The sequence below is a fragment of the Oncorhynchus masou genome, chromosome 31 (assembly GCF_036934945.1).
Source record: "Oncorhynchus masou masou isolate Uvic2021 chromosome 31, UVic_Omas_1.1, whole genome shotgun sequence".
NCBI lineage: Eukaryota > Metazoa > Chordata > Actinopteri > Salmoniformes > Salmonidae > Oncorhynchus > Oncorhynchus masou.
In genome coordinates, this window is record NC_088242.1 from 71,422,449 (window position 1) to 71,450,325 (window position 27,877).

At 42.0% G+C, this 27,877-nt stretch overlaps 1 protein-coding gene across 1 annotated transcript in view; it reads right to left on the reverse strand.

Moving 5' to 3' along the window:
- The window catches only part of LOC135524383 (transmembrane protein 266-like), a 99,081-nt gene extending 75,725 nt beyond the window's left edge, over nt 1-23,356 (reverse strand). Inside the window, exons 1-2 of the mRNA XM_064951858.1 lie at nt 23,197-23,356; nt 10,525-10,732 (exon numbers count right to left, since the gene is read on the reverse strand). The gene's annotated coding sequence lies outside the window, so the exon portion shown is untranslated. The remainder of the gene's footprint in view (nt 1-10,524; nt 10,733-23,196) is intronic.
- Nucleotides 23,357-27,877: the final 4,521 nt, after the last annotated feature.

Sequence of the window (27,877 nt, forward strand, 5' to 3'; positions counted from 1 at the left end):
GTACTGTTCAACTTCAAAAAACACACCCGATATAATTCCTACTTTGAGATGCTTTGATATGGTCCCCTCTGCCTTATTTTTCAAGATCTGAAAAGTCAAAGTGATCATCGATCTGCACCAATGATTTACATATACACTGGACAACGGTAATGGGCACCGTGTTGAAGCTACCGTGCATCCATCTTGGCACTCACGCACCATCGCAAAAATATTTTGTCAACTTTAGAAATTCATTTATTAATGAGATTACTAATGTCACTGTATCTAGTACAACAACAAAAAATACTTAAATATATGTAATTTTGACCTTGAAACATTTAACTGAAATACTCTAGATGTCATGATTGTCATAAAGGACGGACCAAGACGCAGTGTGAGTTGAGTTCCACAGCTTTATTTAAAGTGCAACTTAAACAAAAAACAATAAACAAACAACAAAACGTGAAAGACGTGGTGCTGAATGCACTCACACAAAACAATATCCGACAAACGCAGGTGGGAAAAAGGGCTAAATAACTATGAACCCCAATTAGAGGTAACGAATACCAGCTGCCTCTAATTGGGAACCATACAAAACACCAACATAGAAATACAAACGCTAGAAACCCCCTTAGTCACACTCTGACATATACACCATAGATAACCCAGAGGGCTCTCTATGGTTAGGGCGTGACACTACAATTCCATTAATTCCCATGGAGAACTTATCCTACTGGGGAGTGGCAATATAGCCGACCAGGGGCTTCAAAGCCCCTCAATAGCCAATACAGTGCCTTTCAAAAGTATTCATCCCCCTTGTATTTTTTCCCATTTTGTAGCATTACAGCCTGTAATTTAAATGTATTTTTATTTGGAGTTCATGTAATGGACATACACAAAATAGTCCAAATTTGTGAAGTGAAATGAAAAAAATTACTTTACGGAAAAGATTTTACGGAAAAGTGGTGCGTGCATATGTATTCACCCCCTTTGCTATGAAGCCCCTAAATAAGATCTGGTGCAACCAATTATTAGTTAAATAAAGTCCACCTGTGCGCAATCTAAATGTCACATGATCTCAGTATATTTACAACTGTTCTGAAAGGCCCCAGAGTCTGCAATACCACTAAGCAAGGGGCATCACCAAGCAAGTGGCACCATGAAGACAAAGGAGCTCTCCAAACAGGTCGGGACAAAGTTGTGGAGAAGTACAGATCAGGGTTGGGTTATAAAAAAATATAAGATACTTTGAACACCCCACGGAGCACCATTAAATCCATTATTAATAATGGAAAGAATATGGCACCACAACAAACCTGTCAAGAGAGGGCCGCCCACCAAAACTCACAGACCAGGCAAGGAGAGCATTTACCAGAGGCAACAAAAAGACCAAAGATAACCCTGAAGGAGCTGCAAAGCTCCACAGCGGAGATTGGAGTATCTGTCCATAGGACCACTTTAAGCCGTGCACTCCAAAGAGCTGGGCTTTACGGAAGAGTGACCAGAAAAAAGCCAATTTTGAAAGATAAAAATAAGCAAAGACGTTTGGTGTTCGCCAAAAGGCATGTGGGAGACACCCCAAACATATGGAAGAATGTACTCTGATCGGATGAGACTAAATTGAGCTTTTTGGCCATCAAGGAAAACACTATGTCTGGAGAAAACCCAACTACTCTCATCACCTCGAGAATACCATCCCCACAGTGAAGCATGGTGATGGCAGCATCATGCTGTGGGAATGCCTTTAATCGGCAGGGACTGGGAAACTGGTCAGAATTTAAGGAATGATGGATGGTCTGTTTCAGTCTTCCAGAGATTTGACAGAGGTTCACCTTCCAGCAGGACAATGACCCGAAGCATACTGCTAAAGCAACACTCGAGTGGTTTTAGGGGAAACATTCATGGCCTAGTCAAAGCCCAGACCTCACTCCAATTGAGAATCTGTGGTATGACTTAAAGATTGCAGTACACCATCCAACTTAAAGGAGCTGGAACAGTTTTGCCTTGAAGAATAGGGAAAGATTCCAGTGACTAGATGTACCAAGCTTGCAGAGACATACCCGAAGACACTTGCAGCTGTAATTGCTGCAAAAGGTGGCTCTACAAAGTATTGACTTTGGGGGAGGTGAATAGTTACACATGCTCAGGTTCTGTTGTTTTGTCTTATTTCTTGTTTGTTTCACAATAAAACATATTTTGCATCTTCAAAGTGTTGTGTAAATCAAATGATACAAACCTCCCAAAAATCTATTTTAATTCCAGGTTGTAAGGCAACAAAATAGGAAAAATGCCAAGGGGGTGAATAATTTCGCAAGCCACTGTAATGGTATCAGCAATCCAGGGTTTATCTACAGTGCATTCAGAAAAGTATTCAGACCCCATGACTTTTTCCACATTTTCTTCATTACAGCCTTATTCTAAAATGTATCAAATTGTTTTTTCCCTCATCAATCTACACACAACGCCCCATAATGACAAACCAAAAACAGATTGAGACATTTCACATTTAAAATGTAAATGTGTTAAAAAATGTTAACTAAAATATCACATTTACTCAGTACTTTATTGAAGCACCTTTGGCAGTGATTACAGCCTTGGATCTTCTTGGGTATGATGCTACAAGCTTGGCACACCTGTATTTGGGGGGTTTCTCCCATTCTTTTATGAAGATCCTCTCAAGCTCTGTCAGGTTGGATGGGGAGCGTCACTGCACAGCAATTTTCAAGTCTCTCAAAAGATGTTCAATCGGGTTCAAGTCAGGGCTCTGGCTGGGCCATTCAAGTACATTCAGAGACTTGTCCCAAAGCCACTCCTGCGTTGTCTTGGCTGTACGCTTAGGGACGTTGTCCTGTTGGAAGGTGAACCTTCACCCCAGTCTGTGGTCCTGAGCACTTTGGAGCAGGTTTTCATCAAGGATCTCTCTGTACTTTGCTCTGTTCATCTTTCAGTCGATCCTGACTAGTCTCCCAGTCACTGCAGCTGAAAAACATCCCCACAGCATGATGCTGCCACCACCATGCTTCACCGTAGGATTGGTGCCTGGGTTTTTTCAGACGTGATGTATGGCTTTCAGGCCAAAGAGTTCAACCTTGGTTTTATCAGACAGAGAATCTTGTTTCTCATTGTCTGAGAGTCATTTAGGCGCCTTTTTGGAAACTCCAAGTGGGCTGTCATGTTTCTTTTACTGAGGAGTGTATTCCGTCTAGCAACTCTACCATAAATGCCTGATTGGTGGAGTGCTACAGAGATGGTTGTCATTCTGGAAGGTTATCCCATCTAAATCAGAGGGACCATTGGGTTCTTGGTCACCTCCCTGACCAAGGCCCTCCTCCCCTGATTGCTCAGTTTGGCTGGGCGATCAGCTCTAGGAAGGGTCTCGGTGGTTCCAAACTCTTCCATTTAAGAATGATGGAGGCCACTATGTTCTTGGGGACCTTCAATGCTGCAGACATCTGTGCCTCAACACAATATTCTCTCTGAGCTTTATGGACAATTCTTTCGACCTCATTGCTTGGTTTTTGCTCTAACATGCACTGTCAGCTATGGAACCTTATATAGACAGGTGTGTGTGTGCCTTTCCAAGTCATGTCCAATCAATTGAATTTACCACAGATGGACTCCAATCAAGTTGTGGAAACATCTGAAGGATGATCAATGGAAACTGGATGGTCAATTTCGAGTTTCATAGCAGAGTCTAAATACATACAGTGCCTTGTGAAAGTATTCGGCCCCCTTGAACTTTGCGACCTTTTGCCACATTTTTTGGTTTCAAACATAAAGATATAAAACTGTATTTTTTTGTGAAGAATCAACAACAAGTGGGACACAATCATGAAGTGGAACGACATTTATTGGATATTTCAAACTTTTTCAACAAATCAAAAATTGAAAAATTGGATGCAAAATTATTCAGCCCCCTTAAGTTAATACTTTGTAGCGCCACCTTTTGCTGCGATTACAGCTGTAAGTCGCTTGGGGTATGTCTCTATCAGTTTTGCACATCGAGAGACTGACATTTTTTCCCATTCCTCCTTGCAAAACAGCTCGAGCTCAGTGAGGTTGGATGGAGAGCATTTGTGAACAGCAGTTTTCAGTTCTTTCCACAGATTCTCGATTGGATTCAGGTCTGGACTTTGACTTGGCCATTCTAACACCTGGATATGTTTATTTTTGAACCATTCCATTGTAGATTTTGCTTTATGTTTTGGATCATTGTCTTGTTGGAAGACAAATCTCCGTCCCAGTCTCAGGTCTTTTGCAGACTCCATCAGGTTCTTCCAGAATGGTCCTGTATTTGGCTCCATCCATCTTCCCATCAATTTTAACCATCTTCCCTGTCCCTGCTGAAGAAAAGCAGGCCCAAACCATGATGCTGCCACCACCATCATGTTTGACAGTGGGGATGGTGTGTTCAAGGTGATGAGCTGTGTTGCTTTTACGCCAAACATAACGTTTTGCATTGTTGCCAAAAAGTTCAATTTTGGTTTCATCTGACCAGAGCACCTTCTTCCACATGTTTGGTGTGTCTCCCAGGTGGCTTGTGGCAGACTTTAAACAACACTTTTTATGGATATCTTTAAGAAATGGCTTTCTTCTTGCCACTCTTCCATAAAGGCCAGATTTGTGCAATATACGATTGATTGTTGTCCTATGGACAGAGTCTCCCACCTCAGCTGTAGATCTCTGCAGTTCATCCAGAGTGATCATGGGCCTCTTGGCTGCATCTCTGATCAGTCTTCTCCTTGTATGAGCTGAAAGTTTAGAGGGACGGCCAGGTCTTGGTAGATTTGCAGTGGTCTGATACTCCTTCCATTTCAATATTATCGCTTGCACAGTGCTCCTTTGGATGTTTAAAGCTTGGGAAATCTTTTTGTATCCAAATCCGGCTTTAAACTTCTTCACAACAGTATCTCGGACCTGCCTGGTGTGTTCCTTGTTCTTCATGATGCTCTCTGCGCTTTTAACGGACCTCTGAGACTATCACAGTGCAGGTGCATTTATACGGAGACTTGATTACACACAGGTGGATTGTATTTATCATCATTAGTCATTTAGGTCAACATTGGATCATTCAGAGATCCTCACTGAACTTCTGGAGAGAGTTTGCTGCACTGAAAGTAAAGGGGCTGAATAATTTTGCACGCCCAATTTTTCAGTTTTTGATTTGTTAAAAAAGTTTGAAATATCCAATAAATGTTGTTCCACTTCATGATTGTGTCCCACTTGTTGTTGATTCTTCACAAAAAATACAGTTTTATATCTTTATGTTTGAAGCCTGAAATGTGGCAAAAGGTTGCAAAGTTCAAGGGGGCCAAATACTTTCGCAAGGCACTTTATGTAAATAAGGTATTTCCGTTTTATATTTTTAATAAATTTGCAAAAATGTCAAACATTTCTGAAGATAATAATAATTTTTAAAATCCATTTTTGAATAAGGCTGTAACGTAACAAAAAGTTGGAAATAGGTTAGGGGTCTGAACACTTCCCGAATGCCATGTAAATATTAATTGAAATGTTCTGAGCACTTCCAAGACAAGGTAAAATGTATATTGCGTGAACATCAATGGAATATTGTGTTAAACCTAAAACAAATATGCTCTGAACGTCATAAAAACGGACTAAATAGCATAATACAAAAATCCCCATCAACATCCGCCAATGACGGCATTACGCTTCTGCGGTTGAAGGTGGCCGATCTATAGCGGTGTTGCAGACCATGAGACATGCCGAAAATCGGTCTTCTCACATAAACACCTGTAGCGTCCGAATGGTTGGGCCTACCAACTAATATGACAACTCTATGGAAAGACGAGACTTTCACGAACACAATGGTTTTCTCGCTTCATAGGACTCTTCTGAAAGGAGCCAGTACCATTTAAAAAAACATGGAAGTACATATGGAAGTAGTTTAGTGCCAATTATTTGTTGTTAAATATCGGTAAAAAAACATGTATAATAATTTACTGATCTTTCTTATATCTTTTAGATATAGGACAGACACTTTAAAACAAACTTCCTTTTGACGATCTGTTTTTACATGCATGAATCTGTTAGTCAATGTGTTTCTATGGGCAGTAAGGCCAAATTCAATGTTTCATCAAATATTTTTTTTATATAAACAGTTGAAGTCGGAAGTTTACACACACCTTATCAAAATACATTTAAACTCAGTTTTTCACAATTCCTGACATTTAATCATAGTAAATATTCCCTGTCTTAGGTCAGTTAGGATCACCACTTTATTTTAAGAATGGAAAATGTCAGAATAATAGCAGAGAATGATTTATTTCAGCTTTTATTTCTTTTATCACATTCCCAGTGCGTCGGAAGTTCACATACACTCAATTAGTATTTGGTAGCATTGCCTTTAAATTGTTTAACTTCGGTCAAACGTTTCGGGTAGCGTTCCACAAGCTCCCCACAATAAGTTGGGTGAATTTGGCCCATTCCTCCTGACAAAGCTGGTGTAACTGAGTCAGGTTTGTAGGCCTCCTTGCTAACACACACGTTTTCAGTTCTGCCCACAAATTTTCTATAGGATTGAGGTCAGGGCTTTGTGATGGCCACTCCAATACCTTGACTATGTTGTCTTTAAGCCATTTTACCACCACTTTGGAAGTATGTTTGGGGTCATTGTCCATTAGGAAGACTCACTTGCGACCAAGCTTTAACTTCCTGACTGATGTCTTGAGATGTTGCTTCAATATATCCACATAATTTTCCTGCCTCATAATGCCATCTATTTTGTGAAGTGCACCAGTCCCTCCTGTAGCAAAGCACCCCCACAACCTGATGCTGCCACCCCCGTGCTTCACGGTTGGGATGGTGTTCTTTCGCCGGCTTGTAAGCCTCCTCCAAACAGCTCTATTTATGTTTCATCAGACCAGAGGACATTTCTCCAAAAAGTATGATCTTTGTCCCCATGTGCAGTTGCAAACTGTCGTCTGGCTTTTTTTAATGGTGGTTTTGGAGCAGTGGCTTCTTCCTTGCTGAGCGGCCTTTCAGGTTGTCAATATAGGACTCGTTTTTACTGTGGATGTAGATACTTTTGTACCTGTATCCTCCAGCATTTTCACAAGGTCCTTTGCTGTCGTTCTAGGATTGATTTGCACTTTTCGCACCAAAGTACGTTCATCTCTAGGAGACAGAATGCGTCTCCTTCCTGAGCAGTATGACAGGTGCGTGGTTCCATGGTATTTATACTTGCGTACTATTGTTTGTACAGATGAACATGGTACATTCAGGCATTTGGAAATTGCTCCTAAGGATGAACCAGACTTGTGGATGTCTACAATTATTCTCTGAGGTCTTGGCTGATTTCTTTTGATTTTCCCATGGTATCAAGCAAAGAGGCACTGAGTTTGAAGGTAGGCCTTGAAGTACATCCACAGGTACACCTCCAATTGACTCAAATTATGTCAATTGGCCTATCAGAAGTTTCTAAAGCCATGACATCATTTTCTGGAATTTTCCAAGCTGTTTAAAGGCACAGTCAACTTCTGACCCACTGGAATTGTGATACATTGAATTATATGTGAAATAATCTGTCTGTAAACAATTGTTTGAAAATTACTTGTGTCATGCACAACGTAGATGTCCTGACCGACTTGCCAAAACCATAGTTTGTTAACAAGAAATGTATGGAGTGGTTGAAAAGGGAGATTTAATGACTCCAACCTAAGTGTATGTACACTTCCGACTTCAACTGTATGTTTCGGTGGAGGCTGCCGAGGGAAGGACGGATCATATTCATGACTGGAATGGAGTCAATAGAATGGTATCAACCACATGGAAACCACATATTTGATGTGTTTGATACCCTTCCATTTATTCCATTCCAGCCATTAATATGAGCCGTCCTCCCCTCAGCAGCCTCCATTGATTTGTTCAATACCTAAAGGGGTCCTACAATTCTAAATCAAATAGCTGAATGATTCTTGGTATGACAATCTTGGTATGCACCCACGGCATAGACTCTTAAGGATGAAATGTGTTATAGGAACGTTCTTGCAACATCAGGCAAGTGTTTTATACAAACATACAAACTTTTGGGGAATGTTATGTGGTGGTTGTTACAGATGTTGTGCACAACATTTTAGTGAATTTTAGGAGAACATTCCAAATAGATTTTCATCAAAAACATTCTCTGAAGCCTCTCTAGTGGCACCGGTCTAAGGCACAGCTTTGCAGTGCGTGAGGCGTCACTACAGACCCGGGTTCGATCCGAGGCTGTGTCACAACCGGGGGTGACCAGCATAGTCCGGGTTAGGGGAGGGTTTGGTTGAGGGGGGCTGTACTTGGCTCATCGCACTTTAGCAACTTCTTGTGGCAGGATGGGCACCTGCAGGCTGACTTTGATTGTTAATTGAATGGTGTTCCTTCTGACATATTGGTGCAGAAGGCTTTCAGGTTAAGCGGAAGGGTGTTAAGAAGCTCAGTTTGGCCGGTCATGTTTTTCGAATGACGCATGACTCGACCTTCGCCTCTCCCAAGCCTGTTGGGGTGTTGCAGTGATGAGACAAGATCGTAATTGGATCGCAATTGCATTTCACGAAATTGGGGAGAAAAAGGGTTAAAAAATAAATACATATAAAAAAATTAAAACATCTCTGAAGGTTATCATCCTAATGTTAGATAAAAAACGCTAACTAGAACTTAATGGGAATCTTAGCTAATGTTCTGGGAACGTTTGCTAGGTATAATAAAGACTGATGAGTTAACATTCTAACGGTTTTGAAAAAGTCCACAGAACAATGTTTACAAGCATGCCGAAAGTGTTGAGGCAGGAGGAATGTCATTAAGACGCCCAGAGCGAAGCAAAGTTGCCACGATTCCAGTCATACTTGCACTGTTTGCTCCAATTCCCTCTCAGCCTAGCAGTCATTCCATTGTCTCTCGAAACCCACAGGTTATCTATGTAAAGCCATGTTGCAATCACACAGACAACAGGTAGCTGAAACGTCGCTGGTTTGAATCCCCAAGTCAGCAAGGTGGAAAAATCTGCCGTTCTGCACTTGAGCAAGCAGTTAACCCCCAACAACAAATGCTCCCTTGGTGCCGATGATGTCGACTAAGGCAGCCCCCAAATCTCTCTGATTCAGAAGGTTTGGGTTAAATTCGAAAGACACATTTTGGTTGAATGCATTCAGTTGTGCAACTGACTAGGTATCCCCTTTCCCACCTGTGGATGGATTTTGTGATGCAATCATAATTACTTGGCTTTGACAAGCTAATGCCTTCCTGTATCATTACATTACAGTGTCTGCAGACACCTATTGTCTGTATGAAAGTAAACAACCAATGCACATTCTCTTATTGAAAGGTCAATGTTGTAAAATGACCTATCATTTCCACTAGTGGCTCATAAAAGCCTTTGTTTACCTACTCTATGGTGGGAATATTAGATTCTGAGGCGCTCATTGAAAACGACCCCATTTCACTCAATCAGGCATTCTACCAAAATGAGTCAGAATCAATAGAGATAATCCTAACATTTAGCATTCCATTTACAATGTGGACAAACAGCTATCACAACATTTCTTGGCTCAAAGGAACACGCCCACATTAGTGCCTTTTAAGGTCCAAGAAAGAGCAGTTGTCAGAGTTATTTCCAGCAGTCTGCCTCTGTGACTCACCTTAGAAACCTGCACTAACCCTAACACAAACTGAATGTTATGAGGTGGTAAGAAGAGGATCATAACAATACTGTTGGTAAAATAATAACAAACCTCTTCATTATTTTCATGCAAAGGTGATAAGACCTTCATATGATTAAGGACACACAACCAACTTACTTCTGGTATGCCTTGTTTTAGTGTAGAATGATTACAAAACATGAATCTTGCCTGTTTTCTGGTTATTTCCTATCTTGTTGTCCATTTAGATTCATAATTGTTAGGTTTGTTCCTTATATAATGACAAACTGGGGCGTAGGTTTAACTACTTTTAATGAACATATACTTCAGCTAGAAAACTCCATGTTTAGCCATGCAAGGCATTCTTCAATCATCCGCCTCCCGCATAGCCTGCTGGGTAACGTAGTCTAAATGTTATTAACACATAACAACACAATAATGAGCTGTTACTTTTGTACATTATACATTGTCTTAGGTGGGGATATAAAATAACTGTCGCATTCTTCAGGATAGAAAAAAAATCAAATGATGGCAGGTAAAATAGTTTGGCAAAATCATTTGAGAAGGAATATTGAGAATTTCCACATTATGTATCTATATGTGTCAGTGTTTCTGAAATGTATCTATTCTGTCTTTTTTGTAGACCAAGATGACCCATGTAATGAGTTAGAGACTTCCTACTGTATGAATGGAGGAACATGCTTAAAAATTCCTTTTATGGACACTCTTGTGTGTAAGTTGCTCTCATGCTCTTTCCCCCATCACTATTCTCTAATGTCGCTAATAGTTTGTCAGCCATAAGCAGGTGTAAAGTGATGAGCTAAGGAAGCAATGAGCTAAGTATGTTCTGGGAACTTCAGCATGGTGTTTTAGCTTTTGTTTTACTTTAGCTCAGACCAGGTAGACCTACCATGGCTCGTTTCTCAGCTGGTGGAGGCTTGCTCGAGAATAACGCTGTTCCGTCTCCCTCAGCTGCAGTGAGAACTACAAAGGCAGTCGGTGTGAGCTGGACCAGCTGTTGATCACTGCACACGATGCAGATGAGACAGAACTGATCGCTGCTGTTGTCATCATTGTCTTTTTATTCTAGTCATGATCACAGTAGTCATCTACTACACCTGCAAGTAAGAAGCACATTAATTTAGCTTGGTTCATGAATACACAAGTATGCAGGAATAGTGCTTTCAGGTCTGATACAGTTTCTTCTACTGTTGGCCTGAGACATTCCTTGTATTTGTTTTATTGTTAGGTTATGGAAGGCCAAACCAAAGAACCAGCAGAAAAACAGTGAACAACAGTATTGGAGAGTAGAGCCCACAGATTGAGGCATGTTGCATATTATTTGGATAACAAAAGATTTAAAATAAAATATTTCATGGATGGTGGCGTGATATGGTTTGGGGTCTGGATGCCACTAGAGATGCGGCTACGAATGACCAGGAGGACAGAGGAGACCTCCACCCACAAACATTTTGCATCAAGCATCAAACCTGTTTGAGTGGCCATCAAAAGCTGGAGCTGCTGTAGACACACAGTCACCCACTTTCTCTCCAGTCTGTGTGACTGGGCGTAGGACTGATTATAACCTGTTACAAGGCATTTCATGCCAGTGGCTATTTTCCTCTGACACAGAATGCATGCTTAAAAAAAAAATGGAAGAGTGATACCTGATGCCTTCATTCAAATGAATACAATGTTTGCTTTGAGCCTGGTATACCGTAGATTAGAGCACAGTGGGATGATAATTAGAACAGTTATTTTTAATGTAGAATAATGCATCTATTTGTGAAACTTTCATTTCAAGTCAAACATGAAGTGAGCATTAGTTACAGTAAGCTTGTAAGCTTGTATTATTTAATGAATGTATACAACAAAGACACACCAGAAAGTGTACATCATTTGCGATATCACAAATCACAATAATAAATGAGGAAACAAGGCATTGTGTTTTCTTCAGTAATCAATGTCAATCAAGACTATTGAAGTAATGTAATTGAGTTATAAGTAAGGATTGTAATATCTGCCATAAATACAATGGTTTACATTGTGGTACTGGCATTCATGGGAGGTTCATCAATGAGTCTGGATCATAGATAATTCAGATAATATAATCTCCATAAATGTCACCAGTTCCATTTCAGATGTACGTTAGACTTCAACCAACAGACTGTGCTAAGGGACCCTCATCTCATATGAACTACTATGAGTCATGTTCATGTATTCATGGCCGAAGACCACCCCCATTTACCACTGTGCCCCTGAGGTGTTTTATATAGTTTTAAATGTAACAGGTAGTAATGAGGGAAACCGGGGTTGGTGTCAATTCCATTTTGATCCATGATAGGACCCCAACAACTTGAACAGACCTAATGCAAACTGCTCTTTCCACCCAGCATGACCTACAATTGATTTGCTGAAGTAGAGAAAGTAGATTAAACAATTGAGGTACTTATCAGTATTGAAAAGACTGTCAGAAGATTTCAATTGCATTATCCTCACGTCCTCTCTCATCTCCTTCTCAAAACCTATTGGATGAGTAAATCCATAAGTCATGCCCCTCTTACCTTCTCCTCCAATGGGTTTGAGGAGATGAGGCGAGAGGAGTATGCAACTGAGATATTGGCTGTTTCTTAATTAAATTAGCTTAACTCCTGCTTCCTCTCTCATTCATCCTCTCTCGCCTCCTTTTAAAGAAGTTCAAACTTAATCGAGGAGCGGCAGCAGGAGAGTGAACATGGATAAAAATGAGCTTCTATGAAATGAGAGGCCGTGTTTGAGAGTATCAAAACAGTTAAGCATCCTGGGTAAATTGAGACTGACTGATTTACAAATATGAGTGGTTATTAATGATGCAATGTCATTTGTAGATCAGTCAGTTGGCAGTCACCATGCTGTCATCATCAATGTCAAACAAGCCTAGAAGCTCCTTCTCCACTCAAGTGTCATCAGGCAAATGACAGGGGTGGATCCCAAAATAAGTATGTAAAGTGAATAAAAATTAAGTTTGCTGTGCAAGACAGTTACAGATAAAAGGATAAGTAGCATATCATTTTTAAACATGTGCATGGTTTCACACAGCTGGAGGTGTGGCAGATTTCAAAACTTCTGAAGTAGGCAACACTTGTGCTTCCTTGCCAAAAGGAAGCTATCGAGGAGGGGTGGACTGTCTTCCTTTTACCTACTAACAAATTGAAAGACTAGTCGACCACTTCTCTGTGACCCAGAAACCGATGAGAGGGAGGGGATTGGGCAAAAGTCCGACCTAATTAGAAAATACACTTCAAGGTGTGACTTCAGGAATCACTGGTTCCCATTTATAGAAAAGCAGTATACTGCTGCCACCTAGTGGTGGGTAGTCTCAATTGCACAAAGGTGATTATCAATCATGATTTACAACATTACACACCAAAGTTGAAGATTGTATTTTATAAAAAATACCAAAGGTAGACGTATAAAAGCAGTTTCAAATATACAAATGAGTGCGGATGATAAATCATTCATCCATCGGAACATCGCAGTATCCTTCTCCACCACCAGCCAGCCCTGCGCATACAGCCCATCCTTATCCCAGCAGACCTGTCTTGTCCACCATGCCCACAGAGCCTGTGCTGTCTCTGGTTTGAGGAAGCCAGACAGGAGGTCTGCACCACCCTTCAGGTAGGCCACTTTGTGGTTGTAGAGCAGAGCATTCCCAAAGAGGAGCAGATCTCCCACAGCGGAGAGAAAGCCACCTCCTGACCACTTATAGGAGACATCCACATAAGGGCAGTTTACTATGCATCCTATCTTATTGCAATGATGAAACCTGAAACAGAATGTGCAGAACATCTGTAAAAATACTCAGAACTCAAAAGCCAAGCTGATCTTACACCAAGTTACCACTGAATGTAAAATGCTGTGGAGATGAATTACATTGAGCAGTTAAAAACTCAGCAAAAGAAGAAAGAAAAGTCCTCACTGTCAACTGCATTTGGAGGGGGGTTAATAAAGTCAGTCGGTATCTGGTGTGGCCGCCAGCTGCATTAAGTACTGCAGTGCATCTCTTCCTCGTGGACTGCACAATATTTGCCAGTTCTTGCTGTGAGATGACACCCCTCTCTTCCACCAAGGCATCTGCAAGTTCCCAGACATTTCTGTGGGGAATGGCCCTAGTCCGCACCCTCCGATCCAACAGGTCCCAGATGTGCTCAATGGGATTGAGATTCGGGCTCTTCGCTGATCATGGCAGAACACTGACATGCCTGTAGTGATGCTGGACGGCGGGCAGGTGCAGGCAGCGATCGGTTGAAGTGCATGCATTTAGTTTTACTTGCATTTAAGAGCAGTTGGAGCCCACGGAAGGAGAGATGTATGGCATTAAAGCTCGTCTTCAGGTTAATTAACACAGTGTCCAAAGAAGGGCCAGAAGTATACAGAATGGTGTTGTCTTCGTTTAGTGGTGTAGAATGGTGTCATCTGCGAAAGTTTACTTTCCTGTCAATTCATTTAAATGCACATAGGATTCAATTTGTTGATTTGATTGACAGCCATAACTTTTACATGGTACCTACCAGGTTTGAAAATGAGAGGATCGTCCTGGAAAAGAGCAAAGGGTTGAATGACACTGTCAAAGCTGTCTTTCCGGCGCCGACAGAGATGGCCGCCTCGCTTCGCGTTCCTAGGAAACTATGCAGTTTTTTGTTTTTTTACGTGTTATTTCTTACATTAGTACCCCAGGTCATCTTAGGTTTCATTACATACAGTCGAGAAGAACTACTGAATATAAGATCAGCGTCAACTCACCATCAGTACGACCAAGAATATGACTTTCACGAAGCGGATCCTGTGTTCTGCCTTTCAACCAGGACAACGGAATGGATCCCATCCGGCGACCGAAAAAAAACGACTTCGTAAAAGAGGGAAACGAGGCGGTCTTCTGGTCAGACTACGGAGACAGGCACATCGTGCCCCACTTCCTAGCATTATTCTCGCCAATGTCCAGTCTCTTGACAACAAGGTTGATGAAATCCGAGCAAGGATAGCATTCCAGAGGGACATCACAGAATAACATTCTTTGCTTCACGGAAACATGGCTCACTGGAGAGATGCTCTCGGATGCGGTGCAGCCAGCGGGTTTCTCCACACATCGCGCCGACAGAAACAAACACCTTTCTGGTAAGAAGAGTGGTGGGGGCGTATGCCTTATGGCTAACGAGACGTGGTGTGATCACAGAAACATACAGGAACTCAAATCCTTCTGTTCACCTGATTTAGAATTCCTCACAATCAAACGTAGACCGCATTATCTACCAAGAGAATTCTCTTAGATTATAATCACAGCCGTATATATATATTCCCCTCCAAGCAGACACATCGATGGCTCTGAACGAACTTTATTTGACTCTTTGCAAACTGGAATCCACACATCCTGAGGCTACATTCATTGTTGCTGGGGATTTTAACAAGGCTAATCTGAAAACAAGACTCCCTAAAATGTATCAGCATATCGATTGCGCCACCAGGGCTGGCAAAACCTTGGATCACTGTTATTCTAACTTCCGCGACGCATATAAGGCCCTGCCCCGCCACCCTTTCGGAAAAGCTGACCACGACTCCATTTTGCTGATCCCTGCCTACAGACAGAAACTAAAACAAGAAGCTCCCACGCTGAGGTCTGTCCAACGCTGGTCCGACCAAGCTGATTCCACACTCCAAGACTGCTTCCATCACGTGGACTGGTACATGTTTCGTATTGCGTCAGGCAACAAAATTGACGAATACGCTGATTCGGTGTGCGAGTTCATTAGAACGTGCGTTGAAGATGTCGTTCCCATTGCAACGATTAAAACATTCCCTAACCAGAAAACGTGGAATGATGGCAGCATTCGCGTGAAACTGAAAGCGCGAACCACTGCTTTTAATCAGAGCAAGGTGACTGGTAACATGACCGAATACAAACAGTGCAGCTATTCCCTCCGCAAGGCTATCAAACTAGCTAAGCGTCAGTATAGAGACAAAGTAGAATCTCAATTCAACGGCTCAGACACAAGAGGTATGTGGCAGGGTCTACAGTCAATCACGGACTACAAGAAGAAATCCAGCCCAGTCATGGACCAGGATGTCTTGCTTCCAGGCAGACTAAATAACTTTTTTGCCCGCTTTGAGGACAATACAGTGCCACTGACACGGCCTGCAACGGAAACATGAGGTCTCTCCTTCACTGCAGCCGAGGTGAGTAAAACATTTAAACGTGTTAACCCTCGCAAGGCTGCAGGCCCAGACGGCATCCCCAGCCGCGCCCTCAGAGCATGCGCAGACCAGCTGGCTGGTGTGTTTACGGACATATTCAATCAATCCCTATACCAGTCTGCTGTTCCCACATGCTTCAAGAGGGCCACCATTGTTCCTGTTCCCAAGAAAGCTAAGGTAACTGAGCGAAACAACTACCGCCCCGTAGCACTCACTTCCGTCATCATGAAGTGCTTTGAGAGACTAGTCAAGGACCATATCACCTCCACCCTACCTGACACCCTAGACCCACTCCAATTTGCTTACCGCCCAAATAGGTCCACAGACGACGCAATCTCAACCACACTGCCCTAACCCATCTGGACAAGAGGAATACCTATGTGAGAATGCTGTTCATCGACTACAGCTCGGCATTTAACACCATAGTACCCTCCAAGCTCGTCATCAAGCTCGAGACCCTGGGTCTCGACCCCGCCCTGTGCAACTGGGTACTGGACTTCCTGACGGGCCGCCCCAGGTGGTGAGGGTAGGCAACAACATCTCCACCCCGCTGATCCTCAACACTGGGGCCCCACAAGGGTGCGTTCTGAGCCCTCTCCTGTACTCCCTGTTCACCCACGACTGCGCGGCAACGCACGCCTCCAACTCAATCATCAAGTTTGCGGACGACACAACAGTGGTAGGCTTGATTACCAACAACGACGAGACGGCCTACAGGGAGGAGGTGAGGGCCCTCGGAGTGTGGTGTCAGGACAATAACCTCACACTCAATGTCAACAAAACTAAGGAGATGATTGTGGACTTCAGGAAACAGCAGAGGGAACACCCCCCTATCCACATCGATGGAACAGTAGTGGAGAGGGTAGTAAGTTTTAAGTTCCTCGGCATACACATCACAGACAAACTAAATTGGTCCACTCACACAGACAGCATCGTGAAGAAGGCGCAGCAGCGCCTCTTCAACCTCAGGAGGCTGAAGAAATTCGGCTTGTCACCAAAAACACTCACAAAATTCCACAGATGCACAATCGAGAGCATCCTGGCGGGTTGTATCACTGCCTGGTACGGCAACTGCTCCGCCCACAACTGTAAGGCTCTCCAGAGGGTAGTGAGGTCTGCACAACGTATCACCGGGGGCAAACTACCTGCCCTCCAGGACACCTACACCACCTGATGTTACAGGAAGGCCATAAAGATCATTAAGGACAACACCCACCCGAGCCACTGCCTGTTCACCTCGCTATCATCCAGAAGGTGAGGTCAGTACAGGTGCATCAAAGCTGGGACCGAGAAACTGAAAAACAGCTTCTATCTCAAGGCCATCAGACTGTTAAACAGCAACCACTAACATTGAGTGGCTGCTGCCAACACACTGACTCAACTCCAGCTACTTCAATAATGGGAATTGATAGGAAAGGATGTAAAATATATCACTAGCCACTTTAAACAATGCTACCTAATATAATGTTTACATACCCTACATTATTCATCTCATATGTATACATATATACTGTACTCTATCATCTACTGCATCCTTATGTAATACATGTATCACTAGCCACTTTAACTATGCCACTTTGTTTACATACTCATCTCATATGTATATACTGTACTCGATACCATCTACTGTATCTTGCATATGCTGCTCTGCACCATCACTCATTCATATCTTTATGTACATATTCTTTATCCCCTTACACTGTGTATAAACACCATATCCAAAAACAATACTCACAGGTGAGAACAAAGTGCTATGGAGGTGCTCAAACAAAAGAGAGCTTAATACACAAAGAGAGAGTGAGACCTACAGACATGGCATTTACAGAGAGATTGAGCTCTAGAGCAAACAACTGACAGGGTTTTTAAACCAAGGGAAAGAAACTGTGATTGGGTAGGAAACAGGAGGTGGTGTGTCTTCTGATTGATGTTTGGATTGGTGACTGATTGGGGAGTGATGATTTTCACCTGTGAGGGGAGAAGGAGAGAAAAGAACACAGGATACACACACACACAGGATACTGGTATCCGTAACACTCCCACCCTTAAAAGAGCAACCCTAGGGATTGCGACCACAGTATTTCAATGAATACTCACAAGAACAACAACAAAGTCAACCTCACAAAACATACAAAAATCATTTTTACACACGAGACAAAGCATCTGCCAATACATTATCAGAACCCTTTTTGTGGCGGATCTCCAAATTATAATTCTGTACAATCAGCACCCAACGCATAAGGCGCTGGTTCTGGTTGTACATCCGGTGGAGAAAAACTAAGGGGCTATGGTCAGTATATACAATCACTGGTAGGGCACTGGAACCAATATATACTTCAAAGTACTGCAGAGCCAACAACAAAGCAAGAGCTTATTGTTCTATTGTCGCATAGTTTGTTTGACATTTATTAAATTCACGGGAAAAATAACAAACAGGATGATCAACTCCACTCTTGTCCTGCTGCAGTAGAACAGCACCAGCACCTCTGGCACTAGCATCTACCTCAAGTTTGAATGGTTGTTCAAAATCTGGAGCAGCAAGTACAGGGGTACTACATAAGAGTGCTTTCGCAGATTCAAAAGCTCTCTTACAATCAGGGGACCACACAAATGATCTAGCCGGACTGAGCAAATCGGTCAATGGAGCAACTACCGCAGAGAAATTTTTACAGAAGCTACGGTAGTAGCCAACCATCCCTAAAAAGCGGCGTAGCTCTCCTCTGGTGGTAGGTGCAGGGAATGCAGTTATAGCCAAGACCTTGGCATCAACAGGGCGCACCTGTCCATGGCCAATCTCTTTACCGAGATAGGCAACAGTAGCCTCCCCAAACTCACACTTTGCCAAGTTCAGGGTTAGAGAAGCAGCTGCCAACCGTTCACATACTACCCTTAGAAAGTCAACATGATCTGACCACTCTTCACTAGGTCATCAAGGTATGCACTACAATTAGGAACGCCAGCTAATACAGAGTTAACCAGTCGTTGGAAAGTGGCTGGTGCATTTCTCATCCCAAAAGCCATGACGACTACTGTCGGAAGTTGTCTGGGGTCACAAAGTCAGAAGTCTCAGAAGCACGTGAAGTTAACGGAACCTGCCAGTAACCTTTTAAGAGGTCCAACTTAGTTACATACTTAGCAGCACCAAGTGTCGATAAAGTCGTCCAGTCTGGGTAACGGGTACGAATCTGGCATTGTGACAGAATTTACCTTTCGATAATCCGTACATAACCTGGACGTACAATCAGCTTTAGGAACCAGAATGCAAGGAGAACTCCAAGGGCTGGAACTTGGCGTAGCCAGGTCATTCTCCAACAAATATTTAACCTCATCCCTCATTATCTTCCTCTTGGAAGCATTGATACAATATGGGTGTTGCTTGATAGGTGTAGCTTTTCCAACATTAATATCATGTTCCAACACGTTTGTGCGAGTAGGAACGTCATTAAAGAGACATGGAAAACTGTGGTAGCCTCACAATATCATCAGCCTGTCCATCCATTAAATGAACCAAACCTGACTGGATAGACAGCAGCATTTCTGAGTTGGGCCATCTAACACACTGCTGTTGAGTATTGCGCAACTCCAATCCATCAACATCATCAATATGACAGTCCACTATGATAGCAGTAGTAGCAGAGGAGACAGCAGTACCTTCCTCTGTTTTCGAACTCTAACTGTGTGATAGGTCGGGTGTGGTAAGCTTTCAACATGTTAATGTGACACACACGAGATTGGCGTTGTCTATCAGGAGTTTGAAGCACATAGTCAGTTTCACTTATTTTCTTTTCAATTAAATAAGGACCAGAGAAACGAGCTGACAGTGAAGATCCTGGAACAGGTAATAACACCAGTACTTGGTCAACTGGCTGTAGTGGACGAGAAAGCCTCTATCATAATGTCTTTTCATGCTCCTCTGTGAGGAAGACAGAGCTTCGAGAGCACAAGCTCGGTGTAGGCGCTCACAAAAGCGACTAATGTAGTCCAACACATTCTCATCTCCTGTACACAACTTTTGGGACAAGAACTGTTCTTTAAGGACTTTCATTGTTCCTCTCACTGTGTGACCAAACACCAGTTCAGCCGGGCTGAAACCTGCAGTTTCACGAGCAGCAAACAAAACTAGAGGAACTCCCTCATCCCAATCTTTCTCAGATTCCAAACAATATTTATGTAGCATAGACTTCAGTGTCTGATGCCATCTTTCAAGCGCACCTTGAGACTCTGGGTGATAGGCGCTTGACATACAGTGCGTAATTGACAAGGATTTTAACACCTGCTTGAAGAGCTTGGTTAGGAAATTCGTACCTTGATCGCTTTGTACCACCTTAGGTAACCCGAATGTCGTGAAGAATTTTATTAAGGCTTTACTCACTACCAGGGCTGTAATCCTTCGCAGAGGAATGGCCTCGGGGTATCTTATAGCCATTCACATAATCGTTAACAAAAACTGGTTACCCAATTTTGTCTTCGGTAACGGTCCGACACAATCAACCACCACATGCTCGAATGGTTCACCTATGACAGGTATGGGACAAAGAGGAGTGGGAGGAATAACCTGACTTGGTTTTCCTGTTATCTGACATGTGTGGCATGTCCGACAGAACTGAGCCACATCTTGTTTTAAACCCGGTCAAAAGAAATGTCAAAGGATCCGATCATAAGTCTTTGTGATTCCTAAATGACCAGACCACTGGTGATCGTGAGCAAGGGATAACACATTTTGTCGAAAGGCTGTAGGAATCACTATTTGGTAAACAGCATTCCAATCTCCACCTGCGTCAACATGGGATTTCCATTTACGCATGAGGAGATTACCATCAATGAAGTAAGCCACGTTCTTTACATCTTCCAATGAGACAACACTAGAAAAACATTAAGCAAGTTTGTTGTCAACCTTTTGGTTAGCAATCAGCTACTCACGAGTGACTGGTATCTGTATTGCATCAGCAATAAGTTCAACGATCTTTGATTCTTTCCTGGGCTGTTTGTCAGAGGTGATCAGCTCCTCAGAGATATCACACAATCCATCCTCTTGATCAACCTCTTTGAACAGAACAGTGTTCAACAAATCTCTCATCACCCCCTTGTCGTGCCTGAGCACGAGTGACAGCACAAGCGGGGAACACATGTGGATAACTCTGTGCCAGCTCATTAGAGAGAGAGTGGTCACTTTTATCCAATAGTTCCAATACGGGTACTACCTTTCCTCCGGCAATATCGTTACCCATTATAAAGGTCACACCTTTCACTGGCAACATAGGACGTACCCCCACTCTGAATATTCCACTGATTAACTCAGAGTGTACTTTCACAAAGTGCAATGGCACTGGAACAAAACCCATTTCAATACCCTGCACTAACACACTGGAACCACAGTATGTATCGTCAGATAAGGGCAACACATCAGACAATATAAACGACTGCGCCGCACCAGTATCTCTAAGGATTTTAACCGGACGCTGAGACGCGTCGTCATTCGTTAGGGACACAAACCCCTCAAATGAATGGTTCATAACTGCGGTCGGGGACTGAGACTTTCAAACTACAGTTACCCGGAGGCACCTGTTTTGTTGCAGACCTCACAACTGTACGAATTAGACCAACACCTGAAGGCAGCTTGGCACGAAGAGGCATCCTTTGTTTGCGTTTAAGCATGAAGCAATCATTAATCATATGTCCCACTTTATGACAATAGAAACAGGAATGCTCATTCTTCTGGCGTGCTTGATATACTACTGCTGGCCGACGAGGGCTAAAAGTAGGCAACTCTGTGGCTCTACTCTCAGTTTGAGCCGAAAACACTCTTGTGCGTCAACACAAACGCGTCTGCCAACACAGACGCTTCTGCCAGGGAGGATACTTTCTGTTCGTTTAGGTAAACTACAATGCGTTCGGGTAAGCAATTTTTAAACTCTTCCAACAAGATTAACTCCCGGAGAGAGTTGAAATCAGTTTCCTTACTAGCAGCATGCCATTTATCAAACAGATTTCCCTTGTCTCTAGCAAATTCCACATAAGTCTTACTAGAAGACTTTCTATGAGACCTAAATTTCTGTCGGTATACCATATGTCTTCAGGTCATTTCAATGCAACAGCTATACGCTCAAATACACAAAAATAGGAGTCAACCTCCGACTCTGAACAAAGGTACTAAGGCAATCTGCCTACTAATGTCAAACGTGTTTGAGGAAACAGCAGGTGAGGACGACTCACTAACAGTGACAGCAGGACTGGAGGCTAGCCTCGCTCTCTCCGCCTCCAGTTCCATCTGGCGCATTTTAAACGTCATCTGCCGCTGTTCTTTATCTGCCTCAATTTTACACATCTCCAAATCTAACTGCCGCTGTTCTCGTTCTTTTTCTGCCTCAATTTTACACATCTCCAACTGGAGAGTCTCTCGCCTAATTTGGGCTCTCTTCCGCCTCCAGTTGGAACTGTGCTAAACGGACATCCCTCCTGGCATCACCGTTTGACAGTGGGGAGAGTGGATCAAAACGGGACAATGTGGCTGGTGTTTTAGCCTCGCCCTCATTATCAGACACCAATGGGCTTACAGGAGCAGCAACATCCCCTACAGGGGTAGTAGGCTCAGGCAGCGGTAACACAAGCACCTGCTCTTCCAACAATACATTTAACACTAACTGTTTAACCTCCGCCTTAATTAAACACTGCGGAATCGATATTGAATAATGGTCAGCCAAGGTCATTAAATCAACTCTACGACATTTATCAAAAACCTCCCACAAAGGGTTATCCAAAAAGGACTTCAACTCAAAAGTAGCCATCTTAACCTACTTCACAAGAGCCAACGAAAATAGCAAACACTAATGCTACTTCAGCTATGACGCTCAACACTGAACTATACCACTACAACAATCTACATGAGCGGCAGGGGTGTCAGTAAAGACAATTCCCGGACGAGCCCCCACTTATGTTACGAATCCCTTTTGGCCCGACAGTCTAGCTGGGATGGTAATGAGACCCGTAACATAACTCATACAAATTCTAATAGTGACAAAGTAAAAGTGAGAACGAAATAATCAGGACAACTGAAATCTACAGTCAAACTCAAGGTTTACTTGAAAACACACGGTAATGGGGGGGGGGGGGGGGGGCTGAGCTGGACCCAAGGAAAGAAACAATAAGTATTCAAAAACACCCCTAAGCTAGACTAGCCTACTTTAACAACAGCTAACTAACTAACCAAAAATACAGTGGGTGGTCCGCCCAGTTCTAACTAGTGTATTTAACAGTCCAGCTACGGGTAGTGTATGCCCATGGGCGACTTGTCTTGGTTTCCCCTTTTCCCACCAGCAAACAAACAAACACAAACACCATAACCAAAAACAATACTCACAGGTGAGGACAAAGTGCTATGGAGGTGCTCAAACAAAAGAGAGGTTAATACACAACGAGAGCGTGAAACACAGAGACCTACAGACATGGCATTTACAGAAAGATTGAGCTCTAGAGCAAACAACTGACAGGGTTTTTAAACCAAGGGAAAGGAACTGTGATAGGGTAGGAAACAGGAGGAGGTGTGTATTCTGATTGATGTTTGGATTGGTGACTGATTGGGGAGTGATGATTTTCACCTGTGATGGGAGGAGAGAAAAGAACACAGGATACACACACACACAGGATACTGGTATCCGTAACAGCATTGCACCAACCTTCACACCGGACATGAGTGCCAGTCACAGACACACGGACCACTAGCCCTGGATCCCCAACCTCATCCTGTCCCACCAAGAAAGAGGTGATGGACAGAGACAGACAAATGATAAAATGAGCATGTTGAGGTTGAGTTGCATGCACCAATTAGCTGAATGTTATGACATTAAACTTTAGCAGGTCAGGATTTAAAAAATCTGAATGCCAAAAACTCAAAATACCTGTACCTTTATCTGCTGAACAACGTCTGATAACTTGAATAGCAGCGCCATATCTTTCAGTCTGCTTGAAGTCCTCTTCACACAAGAGACGACCTGAAGATCACTGACGTCAAGATTTGATCAAGTGTTTTCCAAGTTCCCAGTTGTCTTGAAAGCACCCTAGATCTACACAATCTACACAACGGATGTGATAGTGGTTCATTTGCGTAGCTCTCGACGTACTTTTGTGTGGCTGAATTTTTGGAACGCGACTGGGAAATCAATTTGGAGAGCTTACAGTGTAAAACAGAGTAGTTACTCAATGTGAAAGTCCGGAAAATGTTCCCATTTTCTGTTCTAACACGACAAAGGCCTGTTGTTTTGACAGCTGGAGTCAGCGAGTTTGTGGTGTCAACAAAGACTAGTAGCACGTGTAAATAATACTACTTCTCAGAGGGCAAGTTTCACAGACAGGTTTTAGATGAAGCCAGGAGTAGGCCTTAATGTGTACTAGTTCAACTAGGCCATTTAAGTCGCTTTCATGAGCGTGGCTTAAATTTGGCTTAGTTAGTCAGAGACTATGGAGTCCTGGAGTAAGATAAGTAGATAAATAACCTGGGTTAAGCCTGATTAGGTTAAGTATGAGCCAATGCTGTTGGTCTAATAGTGCTCATAAAAACCCAGAATGGAATAGAAAACACCATTACATATATCTTGAGACAAAACAATTGCAGAGGTTAAAAATAATTAGTTCAAAAAACTTTTGTGAGGATGAAAAAACACTACTAAAACAAATTTTGTCAAACCAGTTATTGAAAGTAAAGACCATACTACTGCTACTGAGCAAAAGAAAGAGTCGTTGGCCTGCATTTCGCAGTGAATTCAATGAAAATGTAACAAAAGACTACAACAACTTCAGGTGAGATATCTTCATAATTATCAGTATTTCTCATATTCATATTTTTGTGACATCACTTGTATTGAATGATATCTGTCTTTATAGACTCTGTGGAAGAACCTTAAACTGACTTTAAAAAGAGAATGCAGAGATCAGAAGAGAGCGATTTACTACTGGTGGTGGACCACCAAAAAAAAGACAAGACTGATGAATCGAGTGACTTGCTGTCTGGAATAATAGAGCACCAGCAACCTCTGGATGGTATACCAGATGATGACCAACCTCTGGATGGTATACCAGACGATGACCATTTGGACAGTTCAGATAAAGATCTGAGCACAAATGGTACATATACCAAAGAAAGTAAATTGGTTACTTCCTTTGGTAAATATATTCCACTGTCTGTCAATGTTTATTCTTCTTTCATTCTAAGAACCATATGAGTTTATTTGTGCTTCTAAAGATGTTCTTTTTCCAGAGGAAAGGAATCAGAACAGGTTGGAAGAGCCAGTGCACAGTGAGGGTGTACCCTCCACATCTGCTATTGCATCCCTTAGAGAAGATGCTGCCTTTCAGCAGAGAACAAAAAAGATGACCATTTATGAAAAGTTAGCCAGGGAATTTCATGAGCATAAAATGAGATATCTGAAGGAAGAACATGAAATGAGAATTAGTTTAGTTGAATTGGATATGAAGTTGGAAGAGAGAGGTATGATACAGTAATGAGACCATCATGATTACCAGTCATGGTGAACAATATGATATGTGAAAAATATTTTTTTGTCATTTGGATATTCATGAGTGAGAGTATTTTAATCACCACAAATGACATTTTAAACCAGCCTTGGTTTAGTCACCCATTTAATTTTGCTGCACACTATTTTAATTTTGTACAGAACAAACATTATCAAAGCAAAAATAAGCCACAACGAATACATTCCACATTTAAATGCATCTCATTTAGTTGAAGTGCTGCAATGTGAAAACAACTGTGTGCAAGTCCTTGTTGGTCATTGCCTGCCTCAGCCCCATGGGCACATCTGCTTGATCCTGATCTTCCATTAGAGGATCAGGACAGCAATGCTGCATTAAGTAGTTGTGCAGCACAGCTGAAGCAATGATCACATTGCAGCAGCATCTTTGCTTGAAACTAAGTGTATTGCGTAAACACTGGAATCGATTTTTCCATACTCCAAACATCCGCTTGACTAACCCTCTTGTGCGGATATGAGCTCTGTTGTATCTTTGCTGCTCTGCTGTTGTGGGATTTATGTATGGAGTGAATCAAAAATTACTCTGACCATATCCACTGTCACCAAGTAGTAGTCCACTATGTTGTCCTCTCTGAAACTGAGCAGACAATGAAGAATTGAGAAAAATCCTTGAATCGTGATTTGTAGCTTTCCAATGGGGAACAATGTTTGAAAACTCTAAATTAGGAGTGCATACACCCTGAACATTGATTTAAAACCAGTTCTTACGGTTCCTGTACTCCTCAGCATCAGGAGTTGATGGACACTTGATGGGAACATGACATCCATCTATACAGCCAATCACTCCTGGGATGTGCCCATATTCATAGAATTGCCATTTTTGTTGGCTTGGCCAGGAGCGTCAGGAAACATGATGTAAAGACTCCTCAGTTCACAAATGGCCCTGCAGACTTTAAACTATTCTACACACATTTGCTTCACTGGCACCACACAAATCACCAGTTTCACAATGAAAGATTCCAGATGCCAAAAACCTCAGTGTGATCAGAACTTGGAGAGAATTGGGTAAAGGCCTTCCTCTATGAGACAGAGAGGAAAGTTTAGGCTCAAGCAAAGATATTATCTCCAATGCAATTTCTTTGTACATACGAAAGAGGTCTCAAAAAATATTTCACCAAAGTAATTTAATGGATTACTCCTATCTGCAAATACTCATCTGGCTGGCCTCTGTAGCGCATGTTGGTCTTCATTTAGATATTCCAAATAGTCCATGCTCCCTCACAAACAGTACCAAGCAGAAGTTAAGCCTGGCTCTTTGAAGGATTAATTTAAGCTTAAATTTAGTCCTAGAGTAGCTCTTATCCTCCCTCTTGCAATCGGCTTTGTTTAATCCAGAACTGGATAAATCTACGACTATTTTAAGATAAAGCAACATGCACAGACTTGAGTTAAGATGGCTCAAAAAGGCATTTTAGTCTGGGACTAGGCTTAAGCTTTGTCTGTGAAACAGGCCCAGAAAGCATTAAACTGTAAAGAGGAGTAAAACAAGGTTGCCCACTATCAGCATATCTATTTATTATGACCAACTAAATTAAAAATCAGATCCAACAATAATATCAAGCTGCTTAATTTAAAAACAAAGGTTTCATTGTACACTGATGTTTTCTTTTAAATCCACAATTTGGATCCTTCCACAGCCTCATAGAGGATCTAGATAATTTTTCTAACTTCTCTGGATTATGTACATGTTATGTATAGGTTCACAAAAAATTACAACTTTTACATTACCGTGTAGTGTACCAATAAAATGATCTGACGGTGGACACACTCTGTATTTATATCCCGAAAGAAAAATGATCTCAGTACAAAACATTCTAATACAAAGTTAGCAAAAATAGATGAGCTCTTGTTACCATGGAAAGGAAAATACCTGTCTATATGTGGAAAAATCACCATGATTAATTCTTTAGTCACATCCCAGTTTACCTATTTGCTTATGGCCCTGCCGACACCTAAGGACTTGTTAAGTTATATGTGTAAAGAATGTTCCATTTTATTTGGAACGGCAAGCCAGACAAAATTATCCAGGCCTATTTATATAATGAATATGAATTCGGATGGCAGAAATGATTACATATTAAAGCATTAGACCTCTCACTAAAGGCTTCAGTCATACAAAAGCAATACTTAAATCCGAATGGGTTCTCTACCAGATAAGTAAGAATGGCTCACCCCGTGTTCAAGAATGGCCTTTTCCCCTTTATTCAGATTACAACCTCTCACTTTCGGTTATTTGAAAGTGAAATCATCTAAAAAATATAGCTATTTTTAAAACAAGCCATAGAAAGGTGGTTGCAATTTCAGTTTAATACACCAGAAAAGAGAGAACCAATATTACATCAAATATTATGGTTAAACTCAAATACTCACTGATAAAAATAAATACATATTTTTAGATTTTATTTTTTAAATGGTAAAATCTTTGAAAATGAGTTATGTCACACATGCAGCTAACAGAAATATATGGAAACTTCTGCTCTTTCCAAAATTACA